At 33.5% G+C, this 16,892-nt stretch overlaps 1 protein-coding gene across 6 annotated transcripts in view; it reads right to left on the reverse strand.

Annotated features, from left to right (window-relative positions):
- The window catches only part of Kcnh7 (potassium voltage-gated channel subfamily H member 7), a 444,168-nt gene that overhangs the window by 226,991 nt on the left and 200,285 nt on the right, over positions 1–16,892 (reverse strand). The window lies entirely within an intron of this gene.

Here is a 16,892-nt window from a genome sequence, read left to right on the forward strand (position 1 = left end):
AAATAATTTTTAAAGCAGTCAGAGAAAAGCATAAAATCACATATAATGCTAAGTCCATTAGAATTAAAGAAGTTTTCACAATACAAAACTTAAAGGTCAGAAGATCTTGGATTGAAGTATTTCAAGCATGAAGATAAAATGACTTTAAACCCAAATTATTATACCCAGCAAACTGTCCTTCAAAATCAACAGAGAAATAAGGACATTTCACTAAAAACACCAGCCCAAGAGACACATGACTATTACACCAATTCTCCAAAAAATACTCAAGCATGTCCTACATAGTAATGAGGAAAACCATAACGCTAAAATCTCAGATGAAATGAAAAGATCAAGCAAGGTCAATAAATAAATAAATAAATAATAATAAAAAATGACAGGAAGAAAACAAGCAAACAAATAAACAAAAATCCTTAAAGACTCACCAAAGTAAATGGCTTCAATGAGTAAACCATATATCTCAGTAAGATCTCTCTATGGTAGTGATCTCAACTTGCAATTAAAAGACATATATTGGTAGACTGGATAAAAAACAGAATTCATCTGTCTGTTACATTCATCTACTCCCAAAAGATATTTATGAACTAAAAATCAAAAGACAAAAACCCCAAGCAAACAAAAAGTAGTATTTCTGCACCTGAGCTACCAAAACATGCAGAGGAAGGAGTTTTAATCTCAGACACGGTAAACTTCAAGCTACAATTGATTAAGAGAGACAAAGATGGTCACTACGTACCAGATTAGGGGACAATCTGATAAGAAGAGACAATGCTTCTAAATATTTGTGCATCAAGTGCTAGAGCACATATCTTCATAATACAAATACTGATCAACTTAAAATATCAACTAAATGCTAACACAGTCATAATGGTGAATCTTAGCATAAATGCCTGCCTGGCAAGTGCAAGGTGAGTTCGATCCCCAGAGGGAAAAGAAAGAAGCTAAAATACAAAGGAACAGTGAATCAAGACTTTATTTCCCTAAAGAATAAACAAAATAGATAAAATCTTAGCTACATTTATCAAAAGGAATAGGGAAGAGACATTGAGGCAGTTATAAACAAATAATGCAAAATAAAAAAACAGACTGTCAAATTTCAGAAGATAGTAACTCTATGATACATTGTATTCCAATAAATTGAAAAACTTTGAAGAACATTACTGGACTCAAACCAAAGTTAACATAAGAAGATGCAAAGATACCGAGCAATTAAATGAGCAATCCAATTGAGGTAGCAGTAAAGAATATACCAGCAAACAAAAGTCCAGGACCTGGTGGCTTCATTGTTTGAGTTACAAAAAGCATTTAAGAATGTTGTATCACTTATACTCTTAGAACTCCTCAAAGAAACTGAAAGGGATAGGGTGCTTCCAAATACATTATGAAAGTCAGCATTACTCTAATTCCAAAACTGAATAAAGACCCAACTAAAAAGAAAACTACAGGCCAATCTGTTTACTGATCATAGATGTAAGAATCCTCAACAAGACATTAGTGAACAGAATACAGCTCATCTTCAAAAAGATTGTGTATGATGACTAAGTAGATGCTAGAGATACAAGGATGGTTCAACATATGTAAATCTACAATTGTAATTCACCTCATAAATATAAGCAAGATCAAAATGCACATGAACATATCAAAATAGATGCCAAAAAGACATTTGACATGACCCCTTCAGATAAAAACTCTGAAAAAATAGACATCTGAATTTAATAAAGATAATTATGACAAACCACTAGCCAACATTATAGTTGCACAAAAGTAGCAAGAACCAACAAACAGGATTAAATAGAATTAAAAAGCTTCTGCACATAATTAGTAGAGTGAAGAGAAAAACTAGAGAATGAGGAAAAACTACCATCTATTCTTCAGACAATAGACTAATACATAGAAGATATAAAGAACTCAAACCGTCAACAAGCTGAAACAAAAGACCCAATCAACAAATGGGTAAGTGAAGTGAACAGATATTTCTCAGAAAAAGATATGCAACTGGCTAACAAATACATGAAAAAAAAATTCAACATCCTTGGTCATTAGAGAAATACAAATGAAAACAATACTAAGATTTCATCTTATACCAGAAAGAATGGCAATCACCAAAAATTAAAAGAGAAAAAAATGTTAAGGCACCTCCAGTGATAAAATAATCTTCTTGCAATCTTAGTGGGAATATAAACTAGTACAATCATATGGAAACTAATTTGGAAATTCGTCGAAGAACTAAAATTAGAAATCCTATATCACCTAAGTAGCCCTCTTCTAGGTTTCGTTTCCAAAAAGCTAAAGATACCATACTGTAACAATACATGCAAATCAATGTTTATAGCAGCACACTTCATAATAACTATGGAAGCAACCTGTATAGCTATCAACAGATGGTTGGATAAAGAAAATGTGGTATTCTTATATAATGTTATATTACTCAGTCATAAAACAATACAAATGTTAAACATTTGTAGGAAAAGAATATACCAGGAAAATATAATGTAGAGTTATGTACTCATTTCCCAAGTTGATTGCAAAATGCAGGTACTATAAATATGTACTAATAGAAATAACTTGCATTCTAATGTAGCAAAATGCTTTGTAATTTTTTGCTAGCATCTTCTACATAAACAGGATGTATGCCTTATAAGATAATTTCTTGCATAGCATGTTTCTTTTCTTTATTTCAGTTGTGATAGAAAGGTTACATTTTGTTCAAGATAGATTTTTACTACATATTGGAAGATCTTTTGTATTTAAACTAATTTCCTTTAGTATTCTACTGCTACAGTTTCATATCTTTGGCTCACAAATTTCTGATTCTTCTGATCTTTCCAGCTGCAACTAAATTTGTACATGTGTGCTGGGAGCAAGAAAACATGAAAAAGTTAAAACAAAAACAAAAACAAAAAACAACTGTGGCAATACATAAATCTTCAGAGAGAAATCTGAATTAGAGATTCAAATGTAAAAGTCTAGCTTAAAAAAAGAAAAACTGAAATTGAGTTTAAAATATATTGTTAAAGGGGCTGTGGATTTAGCTCAGCGGCAGAAGCGCCTGCCTTGCAAGCAGGCAGTCGTGAGTTCGATCCCTGGTACCAATAAAAAGGAAAAAGACCAAAAAAAAAAAAAAAAATTAAAAATATATTGTTAATTAAAATCTTTACTGATTTAACTAACAAAATGAAAAACTGATTAATTTTAAGTTTTTATTCAAGTGCTGTGTGATATTATCGTTTAAATTCTTTTATCAATTCAGTATTTTAAATTTTAAATTCTACTTCATTGATTAGAAAAAAGACAAAAATAAGAGTAACAAATACAGAAACAAATAAATACTATAAATGTGAAAAAATCCACCTGACAATCATATCAGTGCAAATTTCATCAAGTGACCATTTTTTATGTACCATGACAAGCAACATAAACATGCAGTTTATGAAGATTTCAACTTAACAACCTAGGTCTGTGCTCATTCAAAACAAAAAGTCTTCATAAGAAGAAATTCAGGCAGGCCATATAGCTCAGCAGCACAACACCTGCTGCTGAACAAGCATGAGGTTGATTCCAACACCCTCCCTACTACAGAAATGTGAGATGATTTTTTCCTAAAGTTCATACATTCTAACTCAATAATTATATAACCTGTCTTATTTAACTTTTGGCAGCTAGCAGGGGCCTGAATTCAGTGCTGGGAGCCAAACATGCATGAGTTGAATCCCAGCACACAAGGAAGCTTTGGAATGTTGCTCCCAGCTGGTAAGACCATGCCCAGCCTCCCAGATCACCAGAGGATGCACAGGAGGTCCCAGCCGACCTAACTGGGCCACACCCAGGGACCTCCAAGCAGCTATCAGGGGCCTGAATTGAGTCCCGGGAGCCAAAGGTGCATGAGTTGAATTCCAGTGCACAGGGGACATTGCTCCCAGGTGGAAAGACCTCACCCAGTGTCCCAAATCACTAGAGGACTCATGGAAAGTCCCTGTGAGCCTAACTGGGCCAAGTCTAGCAACCTCCTAGTGGCTAGCAGGGGCCTCAATTCAGTCCCAGGAACAAAGCATGCACAAGTTGATTCCCAGCACATGGGGGAAGGTTTGGAGCCTTGCTCTCAGGCGGTATGACCATGCCTAGCATCCCAAATCATCAGAGGATGCACAGAAGGTCCCTGTGGGCCTATGTGGGCCACACCCAGTGACCTCCAAGCAACTAGCAGTTGCCTGCAGTCTGCCCTGGGAGCCAAAAATGGGCCAGATGACATCCAGTTCAAGAGCAAAATTTTGGAACATCACTCAAAACCTGGAAATATAGGAAAATGACAAAATGAAAGAGCAAAATGCAATTTCAAACTTTCACCCAAACCCAAATAAGCCTAAGAGATTGGACCCAGAAGAAAATGTAAACCATATATCTGGAATTCCTGAAATGATAACAACAGAAATAAAACAAAAACTCTGGGGAGCTATAAAGATCAGAAATAATCTCCCAGGTAAAAGAAATGATAGACGTAATGAAAGAAATGCTGAACACATCTAGAGAAGACATAATTAAAAAATTAGAGGAACAATGCAAAAATATGGAAACCCTGAATGAACAATATAAGAAACAAACAGACGGCATGATGCAGATTCAAAGAGATATACAGGAAATGAAACACTCCATAGAAAGTTGGCAAAATGGATTCCATGAAAGTGAAGATAGAATTTCAGACCGTGAAGACAAGATTGCAGCTAGTGAACAGGAAAGGAAAGATCTTTTAAAAATAACAAGGAAATAGCAATTCAACAACAGCTGTAAGATGATAAAAAGAAAAACAGCATAGGATTGATAAGTATAAATGAAAAAGAAGGTGACAACACAAATGATATTAAGAGGCTATTTACAGAAATAATAGCTGGAAATTTCCCAAACATGAGAATGGAAACTGACATACAGATCAGTGAAGCATATAGAACTCCAAATAACTATAACCAAAATAAAAAACACCTAGACATATAATAATCAACATCTCAGAAATCCAATATTGGAACAAAATATTAAAAGCTGTTAGAGAGAAGAGACAGATCATCTATAAAAAGAAGCCTATCAGAATCACAGCAGACTTCTCAACACAAACAATGAAGTGAAAAAGAGTATGGAGTGAAGTAGTTCAAATCTTAAAGGAAAATGACTTATAACACAGACTGATGTACCCTGCAAAACTGTCCTTCAAAATGGATGGAGAAATAAGATGCTTCCATAACAAAGAACAGCTGAAGAACTTCATGACCACCAAACCAACCCTGCAAAGAATACTGAAAGACATTCTAGATAGACATAGGAAAACAAACAAACAAACAAACAAACAAACAAAAAAAACACTAAGTAAGGCAAACAGTTAAACAGAGTGGCAAGGTAAAAAAATCAAAACAGAAAGATAACATGTCAAAAGTAAACATATATATATATATATATATATATATATATATATATATATATATCAGTTATAACCATTAACGTAAATGGACTCAATTTATCAATTTAAAAAACAGACTGGATCAAGAAACAACATCCACCCACACGTTGTATACAAAAAACGCATCTAACCCAAAAGGTTAGTCTGAAAGTCAAAAGATGGAAAACAGTACTCCATGAAACAAGATTTTAAAAGAAAGCAGGATTAGCTATTCTGTTTGCAGACAATGTGAACTTCAAACCAAGAATGATCCACAGAGACAAAGAAGATCATTACATTCTAGTTAGGGGAAAACTTCAACAGGAAGAGATAACTATCTTAAATATATATGTGTCAAATTCAGGAGCACACAGCTATAAAAAAACAAATATTAACAGAAATGCAAAATCAAATAAGCAATACCACAATTATAACAGGAGACCTTAACATGCTATTGACCCAAAGGGACAGATGAACTAGACAGAAAATCAGCAAAGAACTAACAGAACGGAGTCACACCTGTGAACAAATGGGCTTGGTAGATGTATAGAGTATTCCACCCAACATCATAATATACGTCTTCTCAGCAGCACACGGAACATTCTCTAAAATAGACCATATACTAGCCCACAGAACATGCTTAAGTAAAAGCAAAAGAAATGAAATTATCCATGCATGTTATCAGGTCATAGCACCATGAAACTGGAAAATAATAACAGAAGAAACTGCAAAATCCCACAAACACATGGAAATTGAAAACTACACTCCTGAGCAATCAGTGGGTCACAGAGGAAATTAAAGAAGAAATTAAACAATATCCATAAGCAAATGAAAATGAAAATACAACTTAGCAGAATCTGTCGGATGCAATGAAAGCAGTCCTCAGAGGAAAATTTATAGCAGTGAATTCCCACATCAGGAAAACAGAACAAACAAATTAAACAACCTGATGCTACACTTCGAACATCTAGAAAAAGAAGAGCAAGTCAAGCCAAAAGCCAAAAGAAGGGAAGAAATTATAAAGATCAGAGCAGAAATAAATGCAACAGAGACTAAGAAAATAATACAAAGAATCAATGAATCAAAAAGTTGGTTCTCTGAAAGAATAAATAAAATTGAAAAGCTCCTAGCCAACCTTATATTAAAAAGGATAGAAAAAACTGAAATTCATGCAATAAGGAATGAAAAGGGTGAAGTCACTACAGACTCTGTGGCAATATAGAAGATCATCAACACCTATTTTGAAAATCTCTACTCTCATAGGTTTGATAACACAAAAGAAATGGACAGATTGTTAGAAACATATGAAATAACAAAACTGGGTCAAGAAAATGTAAAATTGTTGAATAATCCAATTTCTATTAGTGAAATTGAAAATGTAATTAAATCCTTACCAACAAAGAAGAGCTCAGGGCCAGACCGATTCACTGCGGAATTCTACAAGAAATGCAAAGAAGACTTAATGTTGACACTCCACAAACTTTTCAATGAAATTGAAAGGGAAACAATTCTTCCTAACTTATTCCCAGAAGCAAATATTATTCTAGTACCAAAACCTGAGAAAGACCCAACTAAAAAAAGAGAACTACAGGCCAATCTCCCTAATGAACATAGATGCAAAAGTTCTCAATAAAATAATGGCAAACAGAATGCAGCAAATCATCAAGAAGGTCATACACCATGACTAAGTAGGATTCATCCCAAGAATGCAGGGATGATTCAACATACATAAATCAATAAATGTAATCCAACATATCAACAGAGCCAAAAATAAGAACCACATGATCATTTCTATAGATGCAGAAAAAGCTATTGTTAAGATCTGGCACTTATAAATGATAAGAACCTTACCAAAAACTGAAATAATTGGTCTTTTCCTCAATATGATAAAAGCCATTTATGACAAATCAACAGCCAGCATCATTAAAGGGCCAATAATTGAAAGCCTTTATCCTAAAATCAGGAACAAGACAAGGATGTCCATTATCACCACTCTTATTCAATATAGTGTTGGAAATACTAGTCAGAGCAATTAGACAAGAAAGAGAAATAACAGGAGTAAGAATAGGAAAAGAAGAAGTTGAATTATCATTATTTGAAGATGACATGATCCTCTACATAGAAGACTCCCAAAATTCTATTAAAAGACTTCTAGATATAATAAATAAATAAATTCAGTAATGTAGCTGGATACAAAGTTAACACTCAAAACTCATAGCATTGGATTGGGGATTTAGCTCAGCGGCATAAGTGCCTGCCTTGCAAGCGTGCAGTCGTGAGTTCGATCCCTCATACCGATTAAAAAAAAAAAAAAACCCTAAAAAATCCATAGCATTTCTGTATACTAACAATTAAAACTAGACCCATGCCTATCACCATATACTAAACTATATAAACTATAGTCTCAATGAATCAAATATCTAAATATCAAAACAGAAACACTAAATCTGTTGGAAGACAAAGTAGGTAAAAATATTGAAGACACAGAGTTAGGTAGACATTTCATGAGCAAGAATCAAACCACATGAAAAATATTTCACAGAATCAATAACTGGGATCACATCCCATTAAAGAGTTTTTGCATGTCAAAAGAAATCTCCAGCATAGTGAAAAGAAAACCCACCAATTGGGAAAAATTCTTATTAACTGTCCCTCAGACAAAGGATTTCTGTCTTGAACACATAAAGAATTTAAAAAACTCAGATCCCCAAAATACAAACACTCATTCCAAAAATGGGCATCTGAGATGAATTCACAATTCTCAAATGAAGAAATACAAATGGCAAGTAATACAAGGAAAAAAGTTCAGCATCGTTAGTCATTAGAGAATGCAAATTAAAGCAACACCAAGATTCTATCTCACTCCAGAAAGAATGGCCAGGATAAAGAAAACTACCAAAAATAAATGCTGGAGAGGCTGGGGGAAAAAAAGTCTTCTGCACTGTTGGTGGGAGTGCAGACTGGTGCAACCACTGTGGAAATAAGTCTGGAGATTCCTCAAAAAGCTGGGATTGGAAGTCCCATTAGACACAGCTATTCCACTTCTAGGCATATTCCCAGAAGAACTGAAAACATCATACCACAGTGATATATGTGAACCATGTTTATAGCAGCACAATTTGTAAAGCCAGGTCTTGGAAACAACCTAAATGCCCATCAACTGAGGAATGGATAAAAAAGATATGGTATTTTTTATACAATGGAGTACTACTCAGCTATAAAGAATGATCACATTGAGATATTTATAAATAAATAGACGCAAATGGAGTCCATACTCATAAGTGAAATAAATCAAACTTACCAGTTTGATCAAATAAATCAAACTCACCAGTAAATACTATATAGTCTCTCCAGTATAAGAAATGGTATAAGAATGGGAAGAGTACATAAGATACAAACACTCAATAAATACAGTGAAAGGATAAGAATCTGCTTAAAGGGGAAAAATACTATCTCAGGGAAAATGAGGAAAAAGAAAAAGGAAGGAAAAGAAAAATAAAATTATATAAACACACTTAGGATAGCTAAGATGATTGTGTCACAAATACTATAAGTTCTTGGAACAAATAGCATTCATAGGACTGGAACAATTGTGCATATTATTGTATGGTGATCTGAGGAACTCTTGAAGATCATTGTGTAAGATAACAACCCTAGTTATGCTCATACCACCTTGTTTTGAAGCCCTGTATAGTCAGTGCTCTGGGCTTTTTGCTATTGTTATTTATTTGTCATTTTTGCTTTGTATTTTATAGGAATTTGTTCTGTTTTTCCTTCTAATACAGAAAAGGTAAGTATACATATAGAGACTCATACATATAAGAATCGATTATATAATGCATGATGAAATGAACAGCTACTTTGAAGAAAAATGGACAGTAAGGTACCCAGTGCTGATTCTGTAGCAACATGCTGTGAAATCCAATAATACTATTATTCTTTGTTCAGAGTGATTTTAGTCTTTTTTGCATTGTTTAATTTCAACATACATGAATGTATGGTCAGCTATTTTGAACAGAGCGAAAGACATTATGGCAGCCATTTTTTGACTTCCCTTTTGTCTGGTTTTGAAGACTTAAAATGCCTTGATCATCTTGTTCTGATTAGTTTCATACTTTTTTGTTTTGTATGAATTCACTGTGTGTGAAGATATGGACAACTATTTAGAAGAAAGTAAGAGACAACATGATAGTGAAGATCTCTTGTTGTCTTGCTTTGAAATCTGTGTCTCTTTCATTCTTCTGATCTTTGTTCTGTTTTGTTATGTTTAATTTTACCTTCTTTAAAATAGAATTTAAAAATAAATAAATATATAAATATATAAATAAAATGGATCCTTTTGAAAATATATTTTGAAATACATAACAAAAAGATATTTTCATAAAATTCTGGGAAATCCTAGTGTTTATAACAATTAAGAATTACCAAACAAAACAAACTATATTTTGCTCATAGTTTTGAGTGTTTGTTATCACTAAAATCCAGCTTCGGTTTTTTCCATTTGTGCATACTGGCTTTCAATAATGTACAAAGATATTATAAGAAACAATTATAGACACAGATATAGATACAGATATAGATATAGATGATATAGATATAGGTCACATAGATATTATAGATATATAGATACAAATACTTATTTTTTCTTTCTTTCCCAATTTCTTTCTTCCTTTCTTTCTTGTTTATGAGAAAAGATCTCTTTATGTTATCAAGGCTTGCCTTGAATTCCTTGGCTCAAATGATTCTCCTGCCTTAGTGTCTTTAAGTAGTGGGATCACAGCCACATACCACCTTAACTGAGTCAAATTTTAAAAAGAAATAATACATTTTAATAGGGTACAAAAGCATATATCAAACTATGTGTTCATTATTTATAGGTGGTATGATTACAAATTATATATTCTACATGTCTTTATTTTCCAGTAGATATATTTATTGTACAATCAGCAAGACAAGAGTTTTTGAAAATTTACGGTATCTGGATAATAGACTGCGTGCTAAATTTTGAGACAGTTAAAAACATGTTTGGATGGAAAGAAGTTATATATTACCACCTTGTACTTCCTTACATCAAATTGAATTTGATGATTATAATTTAACATATATGAAATAATTGTTGTTCCAGTATTAATAGTTACATGCTTAAATTTAATAAAATGTCAAATACAGTATATGTTTTACAAATTATTTCATAAATATATAATAATGTTCTACATTACATGTGTGTTTAAATAAAATCCATGATTTTAAACTGTTAAGCTTTACAGAAAACATTTTGAACTCTTCCAAATATAGCTAATTCAGGTATTTGGAAAAAGTGCAAATTTCTAAAAGTGTATTTTGGTGTCTTTCAAGATTGCTTGATTTATAGAATCTGATGTACTCTTCTGGATGTTCCTAAACATAAAAAATATGTATACTGCCTATATTTGCTTGTCAGGTTCTTTCTATCATGTTAGGTCCCAAAAGTATTTGAGGTTGTGCTGAAATAGGTCATTACCTGAAGAGCTCCATTTTGAGTATAAAACTTGACTTCTACCTGTGACCATGTCTACACATGTGCTCTCCAGTGGGAGTTGACTTTGACCCTAGTTAGATGGAAATTCAGTGTGTGGGCTTGATGCATAATTAGCTTATAGGAAACACAAATGGGCATAATCAGGTAATTTAAACTTGAAAACATTATTTTCAATAGTATTGAGTCATATAAAGTCATGTGACAAAGTCAAACTCACCCGGGCACCTCTAGTCTGAACTGTGACTAGGCAAAATGTGGGCAAAGTTCTTCATTCAGGAGTCACTGCTCTACGACTTTATAAGTCAGTGCAATTTCCCCTGCATCATACATGGCAAGGGGATTTCAATTGTGGAGCTATCAAGTTCTTCTTTTAACTTAGCAGTAAAAGAAAGACATATGCAGCTTATCCAGTGAATATCTATTCATATCCTAATGATTGTCATGTGGTCCCAAATGTATACCACTCAAAATTCCTTGTTTTGGAAATTTAATGTGAATTTGTCTTATAACGTTTAATAAAAGAAAGGAAGGAAAGAAGAGAATCTTTGCATTACCCTTGTATTTTCCCTATTCTGTCTTTGATCACATATTTAACAACTCTAGAAATTACTTAAGTACATGCCCAAACACAAATTTATAAAGGGGGTTAAAATTCATGTATTTTATGTTATTTTACCTCTGACATTATAGCATTTAGTTCACTTCACACAGCTGGCCAGTATTATTGCCAATGTCATCACCTGAAATATACATCACTAATTGAATTTATACTGCTACTTAGATGTTCTCCAACTAGCCTGAACTACTGTTAGTTTCTGGTAAAGGAAGTGCCCTTATTATAACTTCTAGAACTTTACAAGTGTTATTCCCTTGTCTCAGATAATTATTTTCCTCTGATTCAATTTAATCATGTCTCTACCATAAACATCTCTGTGCACTCTTGAAGTGTCAGCTCACTTTTTCCAAGAAGATATTTGAACTTTGTGAGGCTGGATACTCTTTCTACACAAACTCAAAGCATTTCCTAATTCCCTGTGTGGCCCCTCGTAATTGCTCTCCTTATTATCCATAAACAAAGTCCCATAAGATATAATCATTTTATCCTTGATGAAAAAGGAGTGAATAAATAGACTCCTAAAAAGTTGTTCATTTTTCTCGTGCATATAGGTCTTATATGCTTAACAATGAGGCTACACAACTGTCGAGGCTAAGAAATGTATCATTTACTTTTTAAAAGTCTACCACTATTCAGCATTTCACAAATATAGGATTTTCAATACTTACAGGGTTTTTAAAGAAAGGGACTGATTAGATTTTTCTTTTGAAATGTTGACCTCAGATGAAGTCACAGAACTCTCATCTATAAATGCACTTGCAGATCGCTTAGTCCAATCTTTTCATTGATATTTCATTCGGATTTCATTGTCAAGATATTTTCGGGTTTTGGCCTAGGGGCAAGATGAGTTAGTTAAGGGAGAAAGTGCTAAGAGTGCATAAATGAAGTTAAGAAAAACTTCCTACTGTTTTCCCCTCCTTTTTGAAGGCAGATTTTGCAGAGTGTAAGAAAATTAGGGGACCACTAGAGAGTGTAGTGGAGTCACAGTAATGTCGGCTCTGAAGAAGAACCAAGGATTTGATCAATTGAAAGGCAGAGGGGTATCTTGCAAAAAACTTAGAGCCTAGGACACACCTGCCAGGAGGTTTTAGTCTGGAAGACTGGTGCTAATCCAATTTAGTGTTCTAGAGACACAAAGTGGACCACGCCTAGGAAGTTGTGGATTCTAAGCTCTCTTAATGGAATAAGGAGTTGGGGAGGTTCAATCTCAGGGTGAGTCTCTGTCTTAGCAGCACTTTTCCTTGACCAAGACAAGTTGGAGTAAAGTTCACAATGAGTTGGCAAAGGGAAATAGTCATACATCACCAAGAAACTGAGAGTGAGATCAAGAGAGTGTAACATATTCTTTCAACATTATGCATCATTTTTATTTTTTTAAAATACACACTATAGCAATAAACTGAGATGTTGTGGAGCGGAGGTAAGCATGTTTCAACTCACTGGTTGGGGATACATTTATGTGTTTATTATATATATCACAGATCCTTGAGAGAACAGCTATATCAGTTATTTTTCCATACCTAGTTCTGACTCCATACTTTGTCTTCAAGAAACATTCTTTCTGTGGCAAACTGATTTCCCAAAACCTAGGGCTTAAGTCTTCTAAAAGGTAATGGCCATCAAACATTAAGTCATGGATAAAAAAGTAGCTGGAAAATTATTATTATATGTATGTTTCAAGAGACAAATTTTATCCATATTTATTCATTTCCATGTGTCCTCAGTTTATTAAAATAGCTTTCATTTTCCTAACCACAGCTCTTTGATACCATTTGCAAGCAAATTAACAGTCTACTTAATAGGGCAATAGGTACAAGATTGGTCATTTTGTTATTTTTATCTTAGTAAGGTAAATGACAAGGTATTAAAGTCATAATGGAGTTGGTATCAAAATTAACCTTTACATTTCCTGGAGGAGGTGGTAAAAATTATAGAAAGCACTAAATGACATGGCAAAAGAGGGCTGTTGAGTGAGACAATAGGCTTGGATACTAGGCTCAGTGAAAACACAGTAAGGGAAGTTATGTTATATAAACCCAAATGGAAGTTATGTTATATAAATTAGGTCAGAAGGCTTCAATATTCCATTCTCCGAGAAGAAACCACACTCATCACCAATAACTGAAGCTACTGCCTTAGTATAAGTGGAGAAGCAGATGGACAGGAAGCAGGAGATGAACATAAAAACAGGCATAGAAAGATCCTGACATTATCTAACTTTCCCAAGATATCTGTTACATTTAGCCTGGATCAAATTTGGAAGCCTAGGGGTGATTTACCGTGTCTGTTTTGTGGCAGTGGACTGGACTGCCAGACCCCGGGGCAATGGAGATGACGTGACTGATAAGGTGTTCTCCAATCAGAGTCAAAGGAGATAACATTTTGAGTTACCCTGGCCTGGCCATTTACTAAAGAATTCTACCAGCACAGGCAGCCATGTACTGAGCAAGAGATCCTATTTCATGACAGGAGCAGCCAAGTAGCATCACTCATCTAGACTTTGGCTTTTGTCCTCTGATATAAGTTTGTATAAGAATAGATTCTCCTCTTCCTTCATCAGATGTTATTCTACTGAGGAACTGAGAAGAGGATAGTGAACTAAAAAACATAAGATATTAAGAAGTGTTCTTTTCCTAGAAAAAATGGACAGTACTTTAGAAGAACTAACTAAACCAGCTTATCCAAAGAAAATTGAATGGATTAGGCATATATTAGTATTCTAAGTTTTAAGATGTCTGTGAGTTAGGAAGAAAGACAGCTGTAGCAATGGAGGAAAAGAATTCTATTGGTCTTTGCATTTTTGAGCATAGTGTGAGTTAAGCCTGTAAATTTACCTCACAACAATGTACCAAATATATATTGAAGAAAACATTTTCTCCGGCAAGACGGTTAATATTGAGTAGAAATCTAGGTCCTATCAATGAACTGATCTCTGGCAATGATCTCATATACACAGATCACTTGGAGGTGGGATAGTCAAGGAATGCTTTACAAAAGAGAGAGGAATTGAGTTGCCCTTATGGATACAACATAAAAAATGAAGAAAGCCTGAAGGATGGATAGATGTTTGCAGTACAGTTGAGGAAGCAGCAGGACAAATACAGATAATGATTCATAGAAAGGAAAAAATTTTACTTCTTTTTTTTAGCATTGTAGTATGTCAAGAAAGAAAGAAAGAAAGAAAGAAAGAAAGAAAGAAAGAAAAAAAGAAAGAAAGATCCCATTAATACAAAAGACAAAAATGGTGAATTTAATACAGCAACCATTCATTTTGGACTCAAAATGTCTAATTAAATATGAAAAATAAATAAAATTCAATAGTGAAAAAGGTACTAAAATGCAGAGAGGAAACTGATATAGACACCATGACTATTTTGGAAGGTTTTGCCAATCTTGCTAAAACAGGTGGACAGAATACTAATAGTTGTACAACCTTACAGCAAAGAATACCACCAAAATTCAGAGACCACAAGAAATTAGACCCTTTGTAAAAGATAAGCTTGTAAAACCAAGCAAACTCATCCATCATGAAGCTCAGGTTATATGGGAAAAAATTCTCCTTCAAAAATTTGTAGGAATTAGCTTACACTCAAATGGATTTATAGGTGAAATCTATTCTAGATTTGGTCTAGGAGACCTCAAATAGTAAATTACATGTAACTGGTCATGACTGATGTTGCACAGTAACATACAACATATTGGACTGGATTGCCAGACCCTGGGGCAATGGAGATGATGTGACTGATAAGGTGTTCTTCAATCAGAGTCAAAGGAGATAACATTTTGAGTTACCCTGGCCTTATTTACTAAAGAGTTCTACCAGCACAGGCAGCCATGTACTGAGCAAGAGATTCTATTTCACGATAGGAGCAGCCAAATAGCATCATTCATCTAAAGCACAGAAGATGACACTTTTCAGAATTTCCAGACATAAAGCCTTGCTAACAATGAAAGAGAATAAAAATGCTTTGTTAAACTTATATCCTCTGAAGAGGAAATAATTTAATTGATGAATATACAGTTATATATCTATAATATTTAGAGAAAAATAGGTTGACTGCCTGGCAAGCATGAGGTTGTGAGTTCAATTCATGGTACCAAAAATAATAATAATAAAGAATAGGTTGAAATATGAAAAAGAATATATTTTTCATTAATAGTCATATTTTTGAAATCATTTACATATATAAAAATCAAAACCATTAAAATTTAAAATCCAAAAATGGAAGTCTTAAATATCAGTCTACACTAGACTCCAGCTGAGGGAAAAAGCAATAAATAAGTAGTATGTGTTAAGGAACTACATTGAATTTTGTGAAGAGACACAGTATGAAAACTGTGACCAACTCTAACGGGCTTGGATAGTAGAACGAGATTTAATGAGTTTCTGGTGGGAGCCTGCTAAAAGAAAAAAAAAAAAAAAAGATTATATAAAATGGCAACAGCTAAGAGAACAAAAAACCACAAATATTTTCCAGAACTGAAAAGCACAAATACTCATATTGAGGGAAGCTAAGCAAATCTCATTCCTGTGAATAAAAAGGAATCCAACACTAGATGTCACATGGAGATTCTAATAGTATAGAAAATTACTGTGTCTCTCACATTGTGAACCATCTTAATATTATATGCTTTTAATTTTATTGTTTTGACTTCAAACATGTAGCACAAATATTTTAATTATAAATACTCAGGGAATTGTTGCACTCGGCTGACTATTTATATAAAGGAACTTAAATTAAAAATATATACCTCCAGGGACACAATTAACAACTTAAAATGAGCTAGATTTGCCTCAGTGGTCAGGGTGATTTGCAGATTCTTTGTGAGGTTCTCCAGAGCTTTAAAAATTTTATTAAGGTTTCAAATTCTAGGTAGCAATGCAAAGATACAATCCTACATTAAGAATCATCTTGCATTCTGTACAAAAGTATTATCTATTGTTATTGTCTATTAACTTAATTACATATCGTTTATGCAACACTCTCCATGCAGAGTAGAACCATTTTATTTATTAAGGTAGTGAAATAAAAGGGTTATTAAATTTTCCCATTGCTTTACTGTATTTTTATTTGAAAGACTGAGATCAGCACAAAGTTCTAGCCCTGGGAGAAGTTTATAAATATAACAATGATTATGAATGCACATGCAAAAGTGTCCAAATGACCCATATTTTTCAAACACTGGCATGAAAAGTGCAATTTTCCCCTGAATTGCTTATAAGTTAGTTTTCAAGTAGCTAACAAAATGATTTATTTGTTTCATACATAAATTAGAAGTTATCAGATCACACATAAGAAAATTGCTGAAATATATGTCTAAACTTTGGTTTCCTA

The sequence above is a fragment of the Cavia porcellus genome, unplaced genomic scaffold, assembly GCF_034190915.1.
Source record: "Cavia porcellus strain 051 isolate PalLab524CR breed Dunkin Hartley unplaced genomic scaffold, mCavPor4.1 scaffold_12, whole genome shotgun sequence".
NCBI lineage: Eukaryota > Metazoa > Chordata > Mammalia > Rodentia > Caviidae > Cavia > Cavia porcellus.